This window comes from Vicugna pacos, chromosome 7 (genome assembly GCF_048564905.1).
Source record: "Vicugna pacos chromosome 7, VicPac4, whole genome shotgun sequence".
In the NCBI taxonomy this organism is placed as follows: Eukaryota; Metazoa; Chordata; class Mammalia; order Artiodactyla; family Camelidae; genus Vicugna; species Vicugna pacos.
The window spans coordinates 16,602,531-16,625,998 of NC_132993.1; the positions used below are offsets into that span (position 1 = coordinate 16,602,531).

Here is a 23,468-nt window from a genome sequence, read left to right on the forward strand (position 1 = left end):
CTTTGGCCGGACCTCTTCTAGAATATTTATCGAAGCAGGTAGTTTGGAGCTATCTAGCCAAGTAGTGTCAAATTACTTGTTGTTCAGCTAGAGGTAAATATCTCCCTGGGAAGGCATGGGGCTCATCAGACACTTTTAGAGGGGTTGGGAGAGGGGGCAGTGAAATTGTGCAAGTCTCAGCCAGTGTGTGGACTGTCAGCACAGAGAGCCCTGATGTCTGGGGGCCAGAAAACTCCAATGGGACCCCAAGCATGGGGGAGACTCCACAGGGCCCCCTGAGAACCACAGGCAGAGCCCGCTCCTCCCCACCGTGGCACAGGCAGGGCATGGGATCGATGGTGCCCGCAGACCGGCAGAGCTTAACAGGGAGAAGCAATTCCAGAAGGAGAGTGCAGGGCTGATTAATGCGCCGCAGCCTTTGAGAAGATTAATGTGTGGACAAGGGGAAACCAATGATTGTAATTTATTTAGACTTTCAAAAAGGCTCCACGCTAAGGGCTATTTTTAAAAGTCACCATGGAATCTGGGTTTTAAAGGACTCGCTTTTTGAGGTTAACGCCAGCAAGACACCCACATTTTCCAGCTGCCACTGCCACAAAGTATGGATGACTCGTGACTTTTACCCTGTGTGGCATTTCTAAGCAGATTCCCACCTCCTCTGGCCCCTCCAGAAGCAATTTTGACTCCCTCCCCTCTGAATTTCCATCCAGTCCTCTCTTACTTAACACTTTTCACCTTATGTGTAATTCTACTTGTGTATCTCGCCCCTCATAGACTGGGACCCACCTGGGGACAGGGGCAGAGTCTTACCCATTTTTGCATCCCATCCGGTACTCTGACTAGGAGCTCCTCTCCCTGAGTAGGGAAAACACAGTGACCTCAGACCCAGCAATCTTATCCACTACAGTTTACACCTGGGGCTACGTCCCAAGCACCTCAAATTTGGCATGGCCAGCCCTGCAGCCATCATCTCCAGCCCTGTCACACACAGCCACTCCTCCATGTCCCCTCTCAGTTAGTCGCCTTGCTCCCACCCAACCTGGCAATACCCACTTCTCTTCATCCTCACTGCACCCACCATATTGGGGCCCTCACTGCTGCATCTGTATAACAACACTTTCCAACTGGTCACACCTTTCAAAGGCCAGTGTGCAGGGCTCTCCCTGTCCCTGCGCAATTTCCTCTCCAGCCTCACCTTTGTGCCACCTTCTGTCCTGTGTGTGCCAAGCTGGAGCCACTACCAGGTGGGGGTCCCTGTAGGTCCTTCGCACACCCGGATAACTCCTGCTGTCCTCTGATTACCTCCCACTCTTCCTTGTCCTCACTTCTTCCAGCTTCTTCTTGTAGTGAAATATTTCATTACAAGAATGAATGAATGAGCACATAGCAATTGCTTTTCCTATGTGCTCATTCATTCATTCAACATTTCTTGAGCAGCTACTATGAAACAGGCATTTTATTAGGCAAGGGTGATAGAATAGTGAACAGGACTGATGGTCACTGTTTTCACAGAGCTGAGCATCTAATGAGGGGCAAAGACAATTTTACAAGGAAGTATAAAAAATATAGTAACTGTTAGAATGAATGCCCCCATCTACCACAGGGCCTTTTATATGCTATTCCCACCCCCTGGTAAACTCTCTCTCCCCTTTGTCTAGTACTCCTCCAGGTTAAACTCAATTAGTTCCCTTAGGCTAGATCAAATTCCTCTCCTTTATGCTTTTGTCACATTTTGTACTTCATAAAAGCATTTAACACAATTATAATTGTATATGTATTTGTATCACTGCTTGATTAATGGCGACTAACTCCTCTAGCCTGTAAGCCTTGGAAATGCTGGGCCAGGCACAGTTTGCTCACCATGATAAACCTGGCATGACAGACACATACCAGGTATTTGTTGTAAGATGAAATGCTAGGGAAGTGAACAGCAGTCTCCCATCTGCTTTTTCAGGGGGTTAGGCAAAGCTGCCCAGAGGAATTGATAAATCAGACATCCTGAAGAGAGTGCAGGAATTAGGCCAAGAGCAAGTGGGCAGTAAAAGCGTTCCAGGCAGCAAACACAGCATTGGAAAGACTCTGTAGCTGGAAGGCTGGTGTTTTTAAGCACTTGTTTCCAGAGTAGGGAACTTATTCCCCAAGGGGTGCACAAGAGAACCCTTTAGGAAGCAGGAAGAAAATATTCATTTACTTATGCTGAATTTTTAATCTAACTGAATAAGAAAGAAATTAAGCTCTCCTATTATCTAATAAACAGGCTGAAGCCAGCTACTCCCTTAGTGTTAGAAGGTCACGTGCCATACAAAGTCCAAAGTCCATGACGTATCTGAAGGAGCAACAGCTGTGCCCTCCCATGCAGCTTATGTGTGTCTGTTACATGAACTCACGGAGCGTATTACTTAGCCTAACGTGACCCTCACAAAATGAAACATGGCTTAAAGGGGGTCCTGCCAAGAAGTCACAGAGTGAAGGTAATGCTAATAATATAAGTACAAGTGAACGAGATTATCTCCTTCTAATCTGACACTGCCTCATACAAGTTCATACAATGTCAACCACATTATGAGATGAAAACAATGGTTTAATCAGACCTGACAAGAAGACTGCCAAAAGAATACAAAATTGTCACCAAGTCTGCTCGAAATGTGGATTTGCGCCCTCTGTTGTTAAGGTTGAACTTTGCTGTTTATGGTTCTCACCTTGATACATTAGTTAATGGTAACAAGGCATGTGCACAATTTATAAATAAATATGCATCCCTTAGAGTATATACTCATACATGTGTGTATATATACAGAAGCCTAGAAGGTTTTTGCATCTTCATTTGTTGTTTTCTAATTGAGGTGTATAACCCAAATTTTGGAAATCATTTCATTCAAGAACTGAAAGAAGACAAGATGGTAGAACTGGCGAGTAGAGGAGAGAGATTAGTCTAGAGAGGTAAGCATCTCTATCATAGCACTGATTGTACTGTTTATAATTGTTTATCTTAGGGATCCTTAGGGTTAAATTACACCCAATAATTTACGCATATGAGTATTTTGTGGAGAAGATTCATAACCTTCATACAATTCTCTGAAGGTCCATGTCTTTGTAAATTTTAATAACGACTGATTTAGTTAATGGTCTACATCTCCTAACTAAACTGTGTTCCTTGATGCTGAAGACTCTCATCTTTATGATCATCATCATCATCATCATAGATATGAAACAGGGATTCAATGATTATTGAATGAATGAAGGATTTACTTATTGCTTTCTCTTCCAGCATTGGAAGACAAAGAAACCAGAAAACCACATGCAGCCAAAAGCTGATTCTTTCTCATAGAAAGAGAGTCTGGTAGGTTTTATTCAATATACAGCTACACAGCACTGACTGTATGCAGACATAAGTCTTTGAGCGATATTAGCTCATTCAGTCTTTGAATAAAACCTAGGAGGAAGGTGCTACCATTGTCCTACTTTCTGCATGGTGGAGCTGAGGGACAGAGAGGTTAACTGGCCTGTAGAGGGAATGTAGCTGGTAAGTGGCAGGGGCAAGGGTCAAACCCAGACAGTCTTGGCTGCAGTCTGTGCCAGGGAGCACCACGCCGCGGCATGACCTGCGTGTCGACTCACATCGGAAAAGGGTCTTGTCATCAGAAGATACTCAGTGTAACCTGACAGCAAAGACACCTGCCATGACCTCACTCATTCTGTGGCAAGTAATGACCTTCAAAAGCAAAGTAGGAAAAAGCAGATTTAGATTCCAAAGGCTTGGGTTCCTGTAGCCATGAATAATGCACTTGAGTGGACAGTTTTACCTTGTGAGATGGAAAACTGCTGACAAAGTTGTGAGATTATATTTAATGTTTTATAGTGGAAATCCTCAAAAATATTCAAAAGTGTAGAGAAAAACACAGTGAACCTCCATAGACCCCCTCACCCAGTGCCAACAATTACCAACATGTGGCCAATCACATTTTATTCTTATGCTCACTCACTACCCCCTTTATTATTTTTAAGTAAACTCCTGACATTGTGTGATTTCATAATGGGACTTTAAAATATTGTATTACTCACTTAGAATCTGTCTAGAAATGAAATCAGGAGACTTGAGTTTGAGCCTTGCCTCTACAATTTTCCAGCTGTGTCCTTGGGCAATAACTTCTCTGAGCCTCAGTTGCAACATCTGTAAATCATGGATAATACCTGTTTCACCCTGTAGCTTTTGAGGATGAGCTAAGTCAACACATGTAAGAGTAATTTCTAAACTGTACGGTCTTGATTGAACCTCAGTGTAAGTCTACTTCCATCTTACTCCACCATGAGAACTGTAATGGTTATTTTCATATGGCGAGACAATGGTGACCAGTTACTTGGTCAAATACCAGTCTAGATGTTGCTGTGAAAGTATTCTTAAGGTGTGGTTAACATTTACAATCAGATGACTTTAAGTAAAGCAGACCAGCCTCCATGATATGGGGGGTCTCGTCCAATCAGTTGAAGATCTTCAGAGAAGACTGAGGTTTCCCCCCAAAGAAGAAATTCTGCCTCCAGGTTGTAGCACAGAAATTCTGCCTGATTTTTCAGCCTTTGGATTAAAGGCTGCAATGTCAACTCACTCAAATTTTCAGCCTGCCACTTGACAATGGAGTTTGGACTTGCCAGACTCACAGTCATGTCTGGCTTCAAACTGGGTGGGATTCGCCAATGAGAATCCACTGCAGGCAATCTGAAGATGGAGGAAGAGAGAGGCTGGGGTATTTATTCCCTTGACTTTTTCCTGGTAGGTTGTACTAAGCTGCTCTTCCCAAGTGGTCCTCTCCACTGCCCAGGTTCAGTACCACTTCCTCCCCTCCCCTAGAGGTGATGGGGTGACAGTGCTCTCTCCACATTGTTCCCAGCCCCAGGCACTAATCCTGTGGTCTCCTCATGCTGTGCCCACACCTTTGCTGATAGTCCCTTTATTAACCTCTTCTCAGTTACCCAGTTTGAGCGTGCCACCTATTTCTCACAGGGACCCCGAGTGATACAGATGCTAGAGAAAGCAGTTTAATGGAGAATCACATGCTAGTTATGTGGATTAAACAAATTCACTAAGAATTCCATTAGGAAAACTTCAGGTGCTCATCAGTATCACTTTTCCGGAGTTCCCAGACGGCCATGTTCCAAGCTCTACAGCTCTCTGAGAACCTCAACTAGTGCGTCCTCCACTCACTCCCTCTCCAAAGGTGTTCTCTACTGGGAGCGGGACTTGCTCAGGTCCCTTAAGTCTGCCCTTGACCCTTTACTGCATCTTGGGAGGAAGGAGAACCAGCTCCTTCCCTTTCTCACAGTACCTCTTTACCTCATTCCTTCCGTGCCCCTGCCTCCTCTTTCTCCAGCCTCTGAGCCTTACTCCCTTTGGGACCAGCTAGCCCACAGCCTCTGAAGCCAGCTCAGTCAAGGCCAGAGAGTCCCCATCAGTGCCTAATGACAGCCTCCAGTTCAGCCTCCCCCCAAAAAACATGCCAAAAAAATACTTTGGTTATGTAAGTCGCTATTGTCATTTTTCTTTTAGATGTGGTATTCAACAGTTTGGCCATTTCTGCAGGACTACACAATTAATTTCCATTGAGAGCTAATTGGATATCCTTTCATTTCCCCACTAGTCTCTAGCGTGGCTCCCACCACCCCTTGCCCCCATAAATATTTATAACTCCACTCCAAATGTTAGCAGTATGTTTTGAAAAATACATCCAATTATAACAGGAATCTGATATTATATTCAAAGCTAGTCACAGCCTTTCCTTCCTCGGCAGCTTACTTTGAAAACTGAAAAACCACCTTTCTTTGTTTATTAAAAAAAAAATTTGTGTATATACATATACCACAACACTGTAAATCAATTATGCTTCAATTAAAAAAAAGAACCAAAAAAGAAAAAAAACCCACAAAAACTGGACCTCTATTCACCAACACATCAGTGTGTGGAAATTTTGCTTCAAATCATTAAAAATATTAATAAACTACAAAGCAGTCCTTTCGCCTGCTACAGCAAAAGCTGTCCATTTTAATGAGACACTGATACAATGTAGTGATTTTGATGTTCCCCTGATTTCATTAAAATGGGATTATGTGTGGGTGTGTGTGTGTAGCCGTAAGAACAAACTCAAAGACCTGAAGTCTGAAAGCTGTTTGAAAGCTAATTAAAATGGCCCTCAGGATTTGGGGCACAGCAAGAATGTAAACACCATCTCCCTGCCAACTGCCCTCTGTCACGAACATACAGCTTGAATTCAGCCAGCATTCCTGCTTTTGGAGTTTATGACTCAACTGGTGAGTGGCCTGTGGATGATTATTACCGACCTGAGTCATCAGTTAGCGGGGCCTCTCTGACATCCTTCCCCAGCCAAATTTCCGTTAGACCATGGCACCTGAAAATGGGGGACCTTCCCCCAGCAAATCTGCTCAGCCAATCTGGCTGGGGAAAGATCTTCTACTCAGTAATGGGGAAAAGCAGCCTGGGACGAGGCTGAAAAATCTCTGGGAACCAGACCTGCTGGAGACCCTCCTCCTCCCTGACTCCACAAGGTGGCAGAAACCAGGACCCCACAAGATTCACAGCTTTTCAGAGCAAGTGGCTTTTCTTTGTCCTTGTAAGGCATTAGCCTCCGCATCTTGGGAGCCATTTAGAAACAGTGGGTGAGAAGCAAAGGAACATGCCCAAATTAGTCCCTGGTGGACTCATTTCACTATCCTGCTCTCTGAACCTTTCCTCTTCAAACCCTGCCTCCTCCACTCTCTCTACTGCTTCTCTCAAATGCACTTTGAAAGAAGTTATCAAACAGCCAAAGGAAAGAAAAAGATTTTACATGGAAATGTTTGTCCTCCTTCTTTTCGCTCTGGAACTAAAGCCCCAGGCTGGGTGGTGAGTGTGTCTGCTGGGATGTTCAGTTCTTTCTACTAGTCTGTCTTTGCATGTCTTAGGAAGGGCCTGGGCTTCAGGGTCAGGTAAATTTGGGTTCTATTTATGCTAGATTACTTTGGGACAATTTTAACCTTTCTGGTCTGCAGTACCTCATGTGTCCATAGGGCCTCATAACGGGATAATTATGAAGATTAAATTTAGCTAATGAATACAAAGAAGCAATGGACAGAAGTTGGAATATCTCAGGTCTTCAGTCACACGACAGACACCAAGCTATCTACCCAAACCATTACTGGGGCACGGAATTTACATGCTCCTTGGAAATGAATAATTAAGGCCCATCATGAATATATAAATTATGAGACTTACCAAGGGGAAACTCTAACCTGGAAACTTTGAGACAATACTCCTGACTCCTAGGTTTCTAACTCTCTCTCGAGAATTAAATTCTCCCCATGAGTTTGCGTTCTCCCAGCTGCTCTGGGGGCCACTGTCTTCTGTCATTTAAATGGATCATAAGTTAAAATTTGGACAAGATTCTGGTTTTTGGCTTTAGCTGTGACATTTCTTCTCACTGCACCTGCAGGACTTAAATCGGGTCTCCTGGTCCCATTCATGCCCCTACTACAGTCTGTCCCAATAGTGAGAGGAATTTTCTTAAAAATAAATCAGGTGGTGTCTTCCCATCTCACTGTTTATCCATTCACCTACTGAAGGACATTGTGGTGGCTTCCAGTTTTTGGCCATTATGAATAAAGCTGTTATCAACATTTGTGTGCAGGTTTTTATGTGGATATGTTTTCAGCTCATTTGGGTAAATACCAAGAAGCACGATTGTTGGGTCAAATGGTCAGGAAATGGCTAACTTTGTAAGAAACTGCCAAACTGTCTTCCAAAGTGGCTGTATCGTTTTGCATTCCCACCAGCAATGAGTGAGAATTCCTATTGCTCCACATTCTCACCAGCACTTCATGTTGTCTGTGTTTTGGATTTTAACATTCTAAAAGATGTGTATAGTATCTTGTCATTTTAATTTGTGATTCCCTAATGACACATGATGTCCATCATGCTTTTGTGTGTTTTTTTTCCTAGTTCATCAGCCCTATGGAATCAGAGACTCCTCTGTTTCATTTATTCCTGTCTGCCCCATACCTCAGAACAGCATCTATGTAAGGTCCGCTCTTTATAAGTGTTTGTTAAATAAATAAATACATTTTAAGAAGAGTGGGTGTAGGGAAGGCGGCGTCAGTCACGCTCCCTCGCCTGACGTCTGGTGCCCAGTGACTTAGCAATATTACCCCGCATGCGCAGTACCCATGTATTGTTACATAGTGATGACTTGCGCTGCGCAAGCGCAGAGGTCAGCCCGTAGGTCAGTCGGCCGCTTGCAGGTTTTTGCCAGTCTCGCGATATAAGGAGGGCGGGACTTTCCGCCGCCGCCGACGCCGCCTCCAAAGCTCGGGGACTCCGCTCCGCAATAAAGGCACGTTTGAGATGCGGCTCTGCGAGTGTTCGTCTGTCTGCCCGAGTCCGTGAACCTGCGAAGCCTGGACCTCAGTGAGCACCTACAGTACAGTGGGTTTTATAATTTTTAGTTCTCAGTTGCATTCATTGTCCAAGATGACCTCCTAACATCTTGTGAGACTGGCCTTCCCCCCACAGACCATCGTGGACCTGACATTGTGAGACTAAACACAGCTCCAGAAGGGGCAGAGTGACACTCAGCTTTTTTTATATTTGGGGAAAGGTGGTGGGAAGTATAATAGCCCCCTAAAGATTCCCACATCCTAATCCCCAGGACCTCTGAATATGTCGCCTTGCTTGACAGAAGGGATTTTGCAGATATGGTTAAATTAAGGCTCCTAAGGAAAGTAACCAGAATCCGTCACGTGGGTCTAAATAACCACAAGGGTCAACATATGAGGGAGGTAGGAGGGTCAGAGGCTGAAAGGTGGTCACGTGATGACAGAGGCAGCAGTCAGAGTGTTGCAGGACCATGAGCCAAGGAATGTGGCAGCTTCCAGAAGCTGGAAAAGGCAAAAAAAATGGATTCGCCCGGAAGCTCCCAGAAGTTTCACAGCCACGCTGGTCTCCAGAACGGTAAGATAATAAATTTTGTGTTGCTTTAAGGCATTAAACTAGTGGTAATTTGTTTTGGCAGCTGTAGAGAACCAACACAGGGGGCACCTGCATATAAGAAAATAATGAAAATGTGTGAGAAATGCTAGAATCAAAATTGATCTCTGTGATGGACTGATCTTGAAGACGAGGAAATGATGAAAACTTCTTCAGGGGAAAAGCGCTGTATTCTCAGCAATGTGCTCAAAAGGCAAGGAGTCAGTCCCACGGAGTGCAGCCCACAAATGGTGCAGAGAAATTAAGCACTCCTTTTCCATAGGTGGTATGTTGTTTCCCTTCGTTTTCCCAGAGCCTGCTGGAGCATCAGGCACAGAGTGGGTGCTCTGAACACGTGTGTAGAGAGTTGGGTGGCAGGGACTGGAATGGAGGAGAACACTGGGATGGAGGCAGAGGTCCTACCGGAAATGGGAGATTTGGTTACTGGCAGATGTCCAGGTGCTGAGGTTCTTCTGAGCCCACAGAGGCCCCTTGGAGAAGAGGGGACGGAATAGTGTTGCAAGAAAGGCCAGAGGAGGTGGTGGCCGAGGTCAGTTTTGCTTCCATTTTCAGCAGGTCCTGAACAGTTCTGTAGTTCCTAAGCTGCCCTGACCCTGAGCTATAGACCTGTCTATGCTCATCCTGGTCCCTGATGGGGCACGTCCCTTTGGGCTCAACGTGCATAATGAAGTATCAGTTAGGCTGCCCGGGCTTGATTTCAAAGACAAGGAACCTGGTCTCGCTGTACAGATGGCAGCTGGCCTGTCTCGCCTTCCTTTATCTGTATCTGACGCTTCTGTTTTCCCAGAGCCAGCACAACACAAGGTCAGCCCATAAGAAAGCCAATCAAACCAAACATTTAATGGTTTTTAGTACTATTAGTGGAGAAGAATCCCATGGTGCAATGTATCTCTCACTCTATTGTTATCTTACTCCTCCTTTTTACTTTCCTCCTCCTCATCTCCAAGGCAGAACAAACACATAAATAAATAAGGTTTGTCTTCTTAAGCAGAATAACTTTGGCACTTTCTCTGAAACCTTGGCACCAGAGAACAGCTATGCTTCAAAGCAATTGACTACACAAGTGAGCTTATCAAGACATTTTTCTCAAAAAGGCAAGCCTCTTCCTAAGATAAATTCTTGTACCAGCTACTAAGAGGATAGCATTTTTCATTTCATTGTGCCTGGGAACTGCAGCTGAGTAGAGTAAGGCGTCTGCCACACAGACGGTCTCCTGGCCCGGACCCCAGGTGCTCATGGCTGAGTTCTGCAATAAAAGAGCAAGTCAAATCCCAGAGCACCTTTTCATCATTATCTCCACAGGGTTCTGAGAACACAAGACACCACCTACTGGTCCCAGCAGCTCTGCAGTGGTGGGAGATAGTGCCAGGGACTTCAGAAGTGCCACATGACAACTCCCTTGCTCTGATATCTAGGCTTTCAAATTAGGCATCAGCTGGTTGCAGTTGCAGTGGGGACCTAGGTAGAAAATTCATGCCTGGATGTTGCTTTTGGAGTTGACCCAATCTGGCATCATTCAATGAACAGGAAAAGGAAAACTGCACTGTGTTACGAAGATAACCAATGCATAGAACTCACAGGAGACACCCTCACTCCAGGGCGCCTTGAATGCTCTGGGAGGGATTTGAGCATTAAACAGATGAACTGCACTAGGTTCTCAGCAGGGGATAACAGGGGTCTCTCTGCTAGATTTCTATCATGAATAGGAAATAATCCATTAAACCAAACATACCCTCTGTCAGTTTGCCTTCCATGGCACATGGCAATGTGGCTTGTCTTGCTCAAGGTTATTTAAGGATAATTTCGAAGCGCGGAGGAAAGAGAGCTTGGCTAACTTGGCCTCTTTTGCTTTCTCTTCTATCTCCCTTTCTCCTTCCTCTCTGAGGGACACAATATGGAGACAGAACTTCTCGTTCGTGATCCAGGAAAGGGCAGAGATAATTCCATCTCTGATTAAAGATACTCCTGAATTGTCTTAACAACTTCCTTATCCCCCCATCTTTCCCACTCCTCCCACTCAATTCTTTTGATACACGTGAGCTAAGATCTTGGTATCTGCGCATAAGGGATGCTAAAAGCTGATTCTGTAAGGTTAAAAGTCCTTTTCCTATAACTCTCAGATAAAACCAGTGTCTTTATAACCTGCTAAATCATATCATAATTTTTAATGTGAGCTAGAGCCCTTTCTTCCATTTGCTCCACAGTCATTATGTTGTCATCAGTATCCTTTCAATCTCTTCAAGTTGTAAATAGATGAGCCACAAATTGGGAAAGATAAGAAATCTACTGGAAGAGAGATGAAAGTTCAGTGCTGTTGTAAGCTTTACTCAGTGTCAATACCAGTTTGTTTCATCTAATGATCTGCATGGGGTATAAGTGTAAAGAGTGCTTACATTTGTGCTCATGGTTATAAATCTTGTAGCACCCTTTGGTCTATGCCTGACTCTCTCCCATTGCTCAGGGTTATTTCAGCATTCCCCCATGCAGCGCCACCTCCAGACAGCGGTCACCCAGGTGCAGCTGGAACCTCTGACCTCGTGCTACCTTCAGCCTCATCCTCACAACTGCTGCGTCCTCCCTAGCACACAGGAATGAGGTCCTAATTGGCTTCTCAAAGGCTGGATGTTCTGGCTTTAGCATCCTTTCTTTCTCCCAAATCTGAATTACGACTGCTTCTCTGGACCATCCACTCTACCTGCCTTTTCTTCTTTACACCCGACATCTGTGGATTTTCTCTTCTGTGGGTTTATTAGTACGTTTAACCAGCATTGATATCTATAGTTTTCCCCTACAGTGTGCATCATATAATTTTAAGTCTTTTTTGTTCTTACATTCTCTTTCCCTGCACCCCCAACTCTAACGCACATGCACACAGTAAAAACTCCTATACCCAGTACTTCACCTGTTAGAATGCTTTTTTACCTACACATTGATGCGTTTTTGCCTCATTTTCTACTACCCTATGATGAGAGACTTAGACTTACAATGATCACAAAATTCTTATACCAAGCAGTATTGGCTATCATTTGTCTAGATCTGTGAAATACCTGGTATAGAGATGAGGAAATTGAGAGTTGCTGTTTAAGAAACTTGTTTAACATTAGACTGCTAGCACGTGGTGGAGCTGGGACCTATTTCAAGGTCTTTTTGACTCTAGAACATGTTTTCTTAACTCATGGCCTGGTTCTGGTACCGAGAATTTGAAATCAGTGCTGACACTAACATTTGATTGCTGTACCACTCCTCTGTACTTCTGGACTCCCCACCTTTCCGTGTAATACTCATAATTTTAGGAAGGATGGGGGAAGCCTTGTGCATTCTGTCCCACCTTTATGCTGCTGGCCCCAGGTGTCCTGAGCCTAGGCCATCCCACTCAGCAATGTCCCCAAGCCACATTCCCTCATCAACAAAACTCCTCTCTTTTCCCTCAGATGGCAGATAAAAACAGCCTTCTTTATTTTTAGACCCTAAGTATAAAACAAACCCTACTTTAGAATCATTCTAGCAGTCACTTTAGAAATTGTTTATAAATGGTAGTGTTTGTCCTTGGTGAACAAAGTTAAAATTTGAACATGACCTTCCGAGCCTGAAGATGAGAAAAACCTATGGACTGAAAATAACCAAAAGAATTTGAAATGGCTCATGCATGCCTAATTCCTTTTGTGATTAAAATAGAGAATTTTGAAATAAATAACACAATTCAATAAACACACATGATTCCACTTGAATAAGATCCAAAGGTATTTTTGGTTTAGGGTTCCACTGTTTTTCTGGGCTCATTGAAGGACACAGAGCAATTTATTTTCAACTTGTGTTTCTGTTATTTGATTTAGAGGTCTGTGCATCAGAGAAGCAAAAATATCTGGAGCTAGGGCTGAGTAGGTGTGAATTACAGATTGACAGCAATTAGTATTTTAATAATATATCAAGTCGACTAAGGTCCTTTTTACACTGATGTCAGTCTGATCTCAAAATAACTTTTCTTCTGAATCTAGACTGCTCTGGTGAATTTAATATTATTAGAATGTTTTCAAAATGTTCTTAGCTACTTTCACCTGTTCTCCAGAATTATAATTATGAACCTTATAATTATATTGCCAGTTTCCAAAAAATAGTCCCATCAGCATGTTGATTGGGTTTTTAATAAATGGATAAACTAATCTGGGAAAATTTTACATTTTTACAGTATTCAGCCCTGTTATCTAGAAGTATGCATATGTCTCCATCTTTTTAAAACTTAAATTTATGAGTAGCGAGTATATTTTGCTGTTTTACCTCCCAAACTATAATAATTTTATGCTATTTTTTAAAAAAAATCTCTGCTTTTTTATTCCTTTTATTTTCCTAAGATTTGTTTTAATCTTATTATTCTCTATTCATCTATTATTTGTTTTTTAAATTGAAGTAAAGTTAATTTATAAATATATTAGTTTTAGATATATAGCATAGTGATTCAGTATTTTTACAGATTATACTTCATTAAGTTATTATAAGATAATGGCTATTATTCCTTGTGCTACACAGTATAGCCTTGTTGCTTATCTATTTTATACAAAGTAGTTTGTATCTTTTAACCCCATCTTGCCCCTCCTCCCTTACCTCTCCCCGCTAGTAACCACTAGTTTGTTGTCTCTATCTGTAAATCTGTTTCTGTTTTGCTATACATGTTAGTTTGTTTTACTTTGTAGATTCTATGTATAAGTGATATCATAGAGTATTTGTCTTTCTGACTTATTTCATTAAGCATTATATTCTCTAGATCCACCTATGTTGCTGCAAATGGAAGAATTTCATTCTTTTTTATGACTGAGTAATATTCCAGTGTGCACGTGCGCATGTGTGTGTGTGTGTGTAGGTTTCACATCCTCTTTATCCATTTATCTGTTGATAGACACTTGGGTTGCTTTCATATCTTAGCTACTGTGAACATTGGGATGCATATATCTTTTTGAATTAGTGTTTTTGTTTTTTCCAGATATATACCCAGGAGTGGAATTGCTGGGTCATATGGTAGTTCTATTTTCATTTTTTTGAGGAACCTCCATAGTGTTTTCTATAGTGGCTTTACCTATTTACATTCCCACCAACAGTGTACAAGGGTTCTCTTTTCTCTACATTTTCACCAACGTTTGTTATTTGTAGACTTTTTGATGCTAGTGATTCTGACAGGTGTGTGGTGACACCTCACTGTGGTTTTACTTTGCATTTCTCTAATAATTAGGGATGTTGAGCATCTTTTCATGTGCTTGTTGGACATCTGTATGTCTTCTTTGGAAAAATGTCTATTCAAGTCTTCTGCCATTGTTTTGATTGAGTTGTTTGGTTTTTTTGATATTGAGTTGTATGAACTGTTTATATATTTTGGATATTAACCCTTTGTCAGTTATATCATTTGCAAATATTTTCTCCCATCTTTAGGTTGTCTTTTCATTTTGTTGATAGTTTCTTTGCTGTGTAAAAGCTAGTAAGTTTAATTAGGTCTCATTTGTTTACTTTTGCTTTATTTCTTTTGCCTTGGGAAGTAAGATCCAAAAAATACTGCTATGATTTATGTCAAAGAATGTCCTACCTATGTTCTCTTACAGGAATTTTATGGTTTCATGTCTTACACTTAGGTCTTTAATCCATTTTGAGTTATTTTTGTATATGGAGTGAGGAAATTTTCTAATCTCGTTGTTTTACATGTTGCTGTCCAGTTTTCCCAACACCACTTATTGAAGAGGCTGTTTTTTCTTCATTGTATATTGTGCCTCCTTTGTCATAGATTAAGTGACCATAAGTGCATGGGTTTATTTCTGGGCTGTCTTCTGTTCCATTGATCTATGTATCTGTTTTTGTGCCAGTGCCATGCTGTTCTGATTACTATAGCTTTGTAGTGTAGTCTGAGGTCCGGGAGGGGGTGATTCCTCCAGCTTTGTTCTTTTTCCTCAAGATTGCTTTGGCAATTTGGGATCTTTTGTAGTTCTATGTGAATTTTAGGATTATTTGTTCTAGTTCTGTGAAAAATGTCATGGGTATTTTGAACGAGATTGCACTAAATCTGTAGATTGCTTTAGTTACTTTGGCCATTTTTAATAATATTAATTGTTCTAATCCAAGAGCACAAGATATCTTTCCATTTCTTTTTGTCATTTCTTTGTATTCTTTATTAATCTTTTTTTCTTTTTTCTTTTTAACAAAATAAGAATATAGTTTATGAAATAAGAAAATTGAGTCTGAGGTTACCTATAGTAGTGCTTTGGTTGCCTTCCATTAGACTTCATATCTTCATAACTAATCTATTTTATTATTTTCCTCTTTAAACTTTTATTCTTTGGGGTAATAGAGGATGCAACTAAAAAATAATACAATAGTAAAAATAGCAGCAGCTAATATGTATTGAGTGCTTATTATATACCAACGACTATAATAAACTCTGTAGAACTCATTTGTTCCTCAAAACACTCACAGAAGGTAGCTCTTTTACAGATTAAGAAACCAAGGTTAAGTTAGTAAACCAGAACGTGATGCCAAAGTTTCTGCCTTTTGTTTTCAATCCTCATAATTTCCATGCATCTGAATTTCTTGAGGTTGTCATTTGGGACCTGTATTTAAGTTTGGCATTGGTAGTGCAACAGAGGTGCTTGATAAGAAAGCTGTTGAAGTGTACAAGCTTGGAAGTTGATCTGTTAGTGAGCATCCCCTTTGTCCTTATCTGCACTGCCTACCTCCTCAAAGACTAAGAGGTTTCTACAAGTCTCAGTGACCATGCTTCTCTCCCTTCCTCCTGCTTGCGCTGGAACAACTAAGCCTTTTAAATTTATCAAAGATCTGCTGCATCATTGAGCCTATTTATCACAATTTCAATTCTGTCCTTTATTGCCTCCAAAGGGAATGTTTAAAAATTCTTTTGAAAAGTAATAAATATTTTTTTGCTTTTTAGTTTCCCTGCAAGCCTCTCTCTACTGTTTCCATTTTTATCTCACCCCGTTGCCTGTTCATCTCAACTTCCCCCATTACTTTCTTCTTTCTTGTAGAGCCCATATCTTCTTACATGCTACTACCCATATCAAATTACCCTCTAAAATTTTCCTCTGGTTTCAGAGACCTGCCCTCACCCTGAGCCATAGACATTGCATCCTTCTTTCTCCTCATATTTTCTCTCTTTCTCCATGCTCATCCCAAACTTGGTGCCCACTAAGAGACAGAGCATGGAAGTATCACTGGTCCTGCTCTCTGCCCCTTTCCTGCTCTGGACTTGGCATGTAAGTCAGTGTGCAGAACCCCTGTGCTGGTTCCTAGGTCCTGCAGGCTTTTCTTACTTAACTTTGCTGAACAGAGATGGGACCCCTGCTTCCCCTCTGCTTGATTTTTCTGACGCTCTGACTAGTGTGACAATAAAAGACATTCTCCACTTGCACAATAAATAGACCTCTTTCTGTCTCTACCTTGACTTCCAACAATTTTTCTCAACTGTGGATCCAGGAATCCGTGAGTTCTAGAAGAATTTTAAAATTCTGTCCTTTTATTTTTATGATAATCTAAAAACATTTATTTTATAAAGATTAATTTCTGTTTCAGTAGTAATTTCCAAATGAAAGATATTAGCATAGAACTGGGTTTTGGGTTTTTTTTTACGTAATAGTTTTTAAAATTATCATAAGTCATTATTAGCGTAATTAGTGAGATTGGATTAGATAATAGTATTGTATCAATGTCACATTTCCTGATTTTGATAAATGTTTATTGTTGTAGAAAAAGAGAGAGTTCTTGTCTTTAGGAAATAGACATTGGAGTAATTATGAATATGAATAAAGGCTGCAAGCTCCTTTCTTGGCTCAATGAATGTGTGTGTTTGTGTGTATGTATGTGTGTGCATAGTAGATTGATGAATGAGCAAATGGAGCAAAATGTCACCAATTTGTTAGCAATTGGTAAATCTGGGCAAAGGTGATTGGGAGTTCTTTGTACTTTTTACAACTTGTCTATAAGTGTAAATTATATAAAAATGTGTTTTTAAAAAGAGTCATGACTTTCACTGACCGTGGTCCACTAAATGCTCTTGGAGTATACAAAAAATCTTTTTTATTTTCATTTAAAAGATATCAGGTTGAGAAACATAAATAAATTCTCCACTTTCCTACCAGGTTGATCACTGGATGGACCTATTTTTAGAAACCCCAACTTTTTTACTTTCCTGCATAGAATGTTCTGGTGGCTCCTGAACATCATGTTCCAAGCACCTCATCTGGCCTGCAAGACCCTCCATGATGTAGTCCTTGCCCAGTACTAGCTGCGGCTACTCATTGCATTTAATTTAGAAACACTAAACACTTGTGGCTTCCCAAGAACACTCTGTGGTTTCACTCTTCTGGGACTTTGGCCAGATTACTCATGTTGTGCAGAATACCCTAACTTGCCCTCCTTACACATCCTTCTCTCTATAATGGAATAACTGTTAAGCGTTTGTTAAAACCCAGTTCAGACAGTTCCTCCTCCAGGAAGCCTTCCTTGAATCCTCCCAGGCTAAGTGCGTCCACTCTGGGGTCTGAGAACCTCCTATGGGACCCTCCATCACAGTCCTCTTACTGCTGTCTCCACCAGACTGAGCTCCAGAAGACAGAGAAGTCTACCTTCTCTTTGTACCTTGCATGGTGATTAGGAACAGAGAGGACATTATTGACCTGAGTTGAAGAAGTAGAAAGTAGAAGTAGAAAAGCTTGGCAGATGGCTCCATTGGTGGGGTCTTACAATGTGTGCAGAGGAACATAGCCGCCTTGTGATGGATGAGTTCGAAAACTCCAAAAGAATCTGCCTCCTTTGAATGTGTTCCACAGTCTTCTCCCACAGTGTTTGAAATTTCCACCTTAGTGTCTTTTGTTAGAAGTAACTGGTTCTACAAAGATAAAGTTTAGCTGTGCTTACTTTTTCTGGTATGGATAACCCATTAGTATGCATTTTTATAACAGTACAAATCGTCATCATTAAAGCATACCTATTCATTTGTAGAGTACTTTGTGATTTATAAATGATGTAAGTTTCTTGAAAGTCTCAACTGTCTTCACATATATTTTTGTTCTTTGCAACCCAGCAAAGTCCCTGAACATAGTAAGTACTCAGTAAAATTATTGACTAAGTAAATGAATGAACGACCTTCACACACATTATCTCAATAGATGCTCACATATAAAACCCAAAGCCAGGAAAGCCCTTGACTACAAACCTCCTAACATCATTTACCTAAAGGAATGAGCTATTTGGAGTCAGAAAGAGGGCCACCCCAAGGTGACACACTTGTCTCATGAGTTTGCACATTCACTCACCAACTGGGGCTGGCAAGAGTAAACTTTTTGAAGAGGAGGGACAATGATGGATTTACCTGAGTCCAAAACAGGTGCTGAGATACCTCTTCTGCATCCCGCCAATTCAGCAAGGGGTTAATGGAAGCTTTCAAGCAGGCTAGATAATTAACAGGATTAAATCTCTACCTGTCAATTAAGCCAATATATTTGAGTATAATGCTATTTAATTCTGTACCAGGAACAGTGCAATAAATCAAAGTTTACAGATGTCTTCAGCAAACCCTTGATGGATGAGACACTGTAACTCAGAGGTGCATAGAAAGTCTCAAATAAGATAACCTCCCATGTGATTAATATAGCTGTCTGCATTGGCATTGGCTCCAGAAGGTTCTAATCCAAACATGTTTAACATCACATACTTTATTGTGACAGATTTAGACACTTGAACTAACTAACCAGGCAAACGGTGCTTAATTATACTGACTCATTATGGACCTCAGCAATAAAGCTGGGATGCAGAATTAGGTGTGAATTCCCATCACACACAGTCACACAATGCAAACAGCCCCATGTCCAGAGGGCCTTACAGGGTCTGGTGCACAAAGCACAGAGTAGAGGAGCAATCTGATTCCTCCAAGGAACAGTTTCCTTCTCTGTGTTCAGTGATGCTTGTCCTCAGTCCTCGTTCAGACTGTCTAGCCACCAAATGCATATTACTGATCACAAGGGGAAAGAGGCCAGTGGACATGAACATCTTTATGAATGTTTCCCCATTAAAAAAACAATAAGAATTGAGGTTCAAGTCTTTTTTTGTGAAAGATGGTGCCTACCCAAGTATATATGTATGACTGGAACTTTTGTTGTTGAATGGGTGAACCCAAATGCTTGTCAACTTTCCATATTTATTCTGGAACGCAATTCTAAAAGCATGGCCTTCTAAACAGGCATACAGATTTGAGTTCTCAGAAGTGGGCTAGAAATTTCCAGATACAAAATTCAACACCCAGCCCTGTTTCTAAGCTGAACTTACTCATAGGGGACCCCTCTCTGTTTCATATGAGTGGCAAAGTGTGCACAATTAATGCTCATTTTCCCAAAAGGATCTAGTTGTTGGATTCCATCTGTGCTAATGTCACAGTGTAACCACGAGGAGCGGGTCTTAGTGCTTGCTTGCTGATTGACTAAAGGATCAATAATGTGTGTCAAATGTGTAAAGATGGGGTGGGACAGAAATCGTGCAGAACAGTCATTTTCAAGACATGCCTCATGGATTTGAGCAGCTCAACACATACTAAGCTACAGTATTGGCTCTATGTGAAAAAAAATTCAGTAAAGAGACACCAGCATGGGCTGGAGTGAGTTAAGAAAGCTTGCATGAAGGAGATGAATCTGAGATGAATGTTAAAAAAAAAAGGAAGGAGTTTGGACTGATGGAGAAGATGAAATAGGATGTCCAATCTGGAAGAGACCACACACAAGTCCAGAAGCAGGAGCTGATGTGCTGAGTTGGGGAGACAATGTGGAGAGCAGTTTGAAGGGTGTGGGTTGCCTCTTAGTGGTGGATGGGATCCTTGTGCTAAAACCACATCTGGAAAACCACCCAGAGATGTCCAGACCTAAAACCAATGGCAAGAGAGAGAGACATTTGACTTAATTGGATAAAGACGTGACAATGTGAGAAGAGGGTTTTAAGAAGCTTCGTCTAGCAGGGGGTGTGTAAAGTGGGGACTGGAGAAAGGCAAGGTGAGCCAGAGCAGGTAGATGAGAAGTTACTGCAAAATCTAGGAATAAAAGCATGAGCAGCTTGACTGTGGTAATGATCAAAGAATTAAGACAAGAGGAATCAACCCAGGAGAATCAAAGGGAAAAATTGACCTAGAATGTCTGTTTCTGTGACTGCAAAATGGAAATAGAGATAATGTCTGTGATGGACTCCCCAACATCCATTCCACCCAAAAGCTTATCATCTTACCCCTGGACTAACAGTTCTCAACCAGTCACTACAATTTTATTCTTCTCACCGGTGATGGCTTCAGAATTTGGCATGTAACCACTTCTGGCCAATGAGAAGTAGCTTCTGGGAAACATTTCCTCTCTTTAAGTGAGAAACACGAGATGGGATGATCTCTTTTCTTCTTCTGGACATCGTCCCATATGGATGTGATGTCTGGAACTGCTCTACTACCTTGCTAGCAGCTTTGGAAAATAATCTGAGTCCTTGATGACATGATGGAGCTGCTGGATGAGCTAACCCTGAGCCCCACAAAGCCCCCAGACTCTCAGTAATGTGTAATAATTCACGTCCTTACTGTTTCAGCTAGTTTCAGCTGGGGGGTTTTGTTGTGTGTAGCTGAAAACATCCTAACTGTCCACAGTTCTATCTTCTTGAGTTAAAGATAGAACTCTTTTGTAATGTACTATACAATGAAAAGATAGGGGGAAAAGGAGGGGGAAGTAATGATTCAAAAGTTAACAACACAATTTAAGACGTGTTTTTAAGTCATTTCATGAATCCATTGCTGAACAAAACAAAAAATTTTAATTACAGCACAATAAACTAAGGTTCTTTATTCTTCAGATTTGCTAAAATTGGTATTTTCTTTCCATCTCTGCCAAAAGAGATGCCACTAACTCAAATGGAGATTAGTGCCTCCCCGCTCACCTTATGTAAATAGTTATTAAGGATGGCAATAGATACTTTGATTATTTCTTAAGAACACTGTGGGATGGTGGCTGAGATTTTAGCTTGTAATATTCTGTGTGATTTCAGTTGACTTTGAGAGTTGACTATAGCTCTAGCAAGCTGAAAACCCACACAGTACTATGGGACATGCTGGGTGATGCTGCAGTAACAACATGACTATCTCTGGGGCTTAACAATAAATGTTTTCTTCTCACTCACACAAAATCCAGTTCAAATCTAGAAAACTCTCTGGGCAGCAGTCTTCCATATGGTGACTCAGTGGCACCAGATACTCTTGTGACTCTTCCCATATAGGTTTCCAACATCCCATGGCCAGAGAAGAGAGGGCTGAAGGTTCTCACCCCAGCAAACAAACATTCAGCCTTGATGTGACACCCCACTCACAGCCCATTGGCCGATTCTGATCATGTGGTCTGCCTAACTGCCAGGGAAGCAGGGACGGGAAACCCACTCACGTGCCCCAAAGGAGAGGAGAACTGGGTGTGGGTGCACGTCCCTGCCATACGTACTAACACGTGATGCACCCAATATATGCTCTTGAAGTTGGAAAGTTCTAAAGAGCATTGCCCGGTCTTGCTGATGAGGGTCTGAAGAGAACTCCAAGGACTTTAATAAAATGAACAAGAGTTGGGAATCAGAACCACTCCCATAATGACTCTTGTCTTGGTGGACTTTCAAAGAGCTGCCTTTCAGTTATTAGCTCACCTAGCTTAACAGTTGTCCACCTTGACCATTATCTTCCCTGTGACTCCAAATTCCCTGAGCTCAGTGCCTTGCATGGAAAATAGAATCAGAGAAACAGTAAAGATAAGATGAAACTGGATGTAGCTTGACTGGGAGGGGCACTGGGAATAGCATACTCAAGGAAATCAGATGTCCCAGCCTGCTCCGGATTCTCCTGGTGTCAAACAATGGACACTGTTAGTTGTTCTGTGAATGGATATAATGTAATGTGGCAGATTTCCCCCAAATTGCTTAGTATTTGGAGCAAAGAAGCTGTTCAGGAAAAGTCATTCCTAAGGGCTTTATACAAGCAGGAGAATTTCTCTAACCAATATCTTGAGGCACACCCTTCAAAAATGTTATTTCTAGTTGATACTTACCAGTATCACATTTTACCAAAATCTTTGAGTTTCCATGGCAAGCTTTTTTTTAGATTGTTAATAAAAATATAAAGTAATATCAGTTCTCTCTGAGATGTGGGAGATTTCACTGTTTACATTTCCCTTAATGTCCCAGGGAAATGTTGCTCAGATATGACTTGTGAATGAACAAGGTGGAGGAGGTAAGGGGGACCCCTCTTCTCCACTCTCTTCTCACATGTTCACCTCTTCTTTTTGCTCCTCTTTCTAGCTCCTCCCCCTTAAGGATCAAATGATCAGAGTATAGCACATTCACAGAGATATCTGCATATTGAGATATCTGCATCTTCAACCAGCATCCTGTGCTCCACTGTCTCTCCTCCTGATGCTTGGAGGCTTAACCTAACCATCAATAAAGCGAAAAACTGTTAGAAAAGGGGGCTCACCTGACCCTTCTCCTGCTGTAAACAGAGAGCTAGCCTAGCCACAGCCCCTCCAGAACAGGAAGTAGACAGGAAACTCCTGAAACAATCTCTAAAAGGCAGCTAGTCTATATTTAAGGAAAGTTAATCTGCTGGATGTGCCACAAGTATCTAATATAGTGTCTGCCACTTAATAGATGCTCACTAAACATTTTTTAAAAAACAAATAGCTGAACAGGTTAATTGGATTTGCATCTGATAATTTTGTTTTTCTCCCTCATAATGAAAACAGTCCTGCTTTAAACCCCAGCAGCACTTTGTGGCTTTGGGAAAATTACTTCATCTCTTCAAGATTAGTTTTCTCTTCTATAAAGTGGAGATGATGGTGATGGCGGTTAATAGCCCACAGTTGTGTTGGGAAGACCAAATGGGATAAAGTACACAAAACTCCCAGTAAGTAATCATCATCATAATGCTATGATAATAATGATAATAACCCTTAAGTGAGCTCTCCACCCCCTTTCCACGATGAGTGGATTTGACTGGAGCACATTTTGGTCACTCCTGTCAAAGATCCTAGTAATGGCAGAGCACTAGGGCCATATTAGTGACTGAGTGTCCCCAGGCCCTTTGTTACTAGAATTTCATTTCCACCATCAGTCGTCTGCTAAATCAAGTCAGCTTCTATTTCCTAGCTGGTGTGTTTTCCAGTTTTTATTGGCCGAAAGGAACCCAGGAACAGAACTAGTCTTGGTTTTGTTTGTTTAATTTTTAATTATTATTCTTAGGTAGGTGATTCATTGGGTCAAATATCCAAGTGAATAAAAAGTTATACATTGAACAGGCTCATTCTCACTCCTGTCCTCACCCACCCTGTTCCTCAGCTCTAGCGTTCTCTGGTAATCATTTTTGTTATTTTCCTATATATTTATTTTTTTCCTTTCCATATAC

The 23,468-nt window shown here is 41.5% G+C and overlaps 1 long non-coding RNA gene across 1 annotated transcript in view; it reads left to right on the forward strand.

Moving 5' to 3' along the window:
* The first annotated feature begins 8,133 nt into the window (after positions 1–8,133).
* LOC140697326 (uncharacterized) overlaps positions 8,134–23,468 on the forward strand; it is a 35,450-nt gene continuing 20,115 nt past the window's right edge. Inside the window, exon 1 of the long non-coding RNA XR_012074255.1 lies at positions 8,134–8,992. This is a non-coding gene — a long non-coding RNA (uncharacterized lncRNA). The remainder of the gene's footprint in view (positions 8,993–23,468) is intronic.